Source organism: Cynoglossus semilaevis, chromosome 15 (genome assembly GCF_000523025.1).
Source record: "Cynoglossus semilaevis isolate Cse_v1.0 chromosome 15, Cse_v1.0, whole genome shotgun sequence".
Classification (NCBI taxonomy): domain Eukaryota; kingdom Metazoa; phylum Chordata; class Actinopteri; order Pleuronectiformes; family Cynoglossidae; genus Cynoglossus; species Cynoglossus semilaevis.
This window is the reverse complement of record NC_024321.1, coordinates 16141159-16141940: the sequence shown is the minus strand read 5'-3', so window position 1 is coordinate 16141940 and position 782 is coordinate 16141159.

Here is a 782-nt window from a genome sequence, read left to right as displayed (position 1 = left end):
TCATCAGCGCCATCGTGTGGTGACAAAGAATATAGCACAAAGCAAAGAAGAAAGTTGGTGCGACGAATTGCTTTGAACGTTAACTCAGCGGTTTAGTTATGGGAATTTATAACAAAAATATTATTGTTGTTGTTGTTTTTGTTGTTTATTTTTTAAATCATTAATATAATGCAAATTATTTTCCTGTCGTCCGGGTCAAAACAAAAAATGTGCGAGCGGTGTTTCAATTCTCAATAATAATAATGTAATGAATTTCTTTTTCGATCCGATATTTAAAGTGTGTTTTCCTGATAAAGTTCAGTTGATATTTAAACGGTCAAGAAATATTCAAAGTACAGTGAACGTCTCATGCCGGTCAGGGCAGCAGTAGCCAATGGAAATGTGTGTTGTAGCCATCAATATGATGATTGGTTAAATACCGGGAAGTGGGCGGGTCCTAAGTTTTGCGTGTTGGTCGCGGAAATGGGTGGATGGTTGGGATTTATTATTATTATTATTTCAACGTTAGTGTTTGGCTTCCATGGGCTATTTACAAAATAATAATTAACCGAAAATAAATAAATAAAACAAGAAGCTTAAACAGCATGGCTGCACGACAATAACAAATTAAACCAAGACTTAAATCATTGATAATTAAATTCGTGTCTTACCGTTAGAATAATGGTAGGCGGCCAGTGTTGCTGCTGACCCTGCCGAGAACAGTGTCTTGCCACTGGGTGAAGTCTCTCCCAAATGCCGGTTCAACTGAAGTAGGGAATTTTCTTCAGCCATGGAAAAAAAAA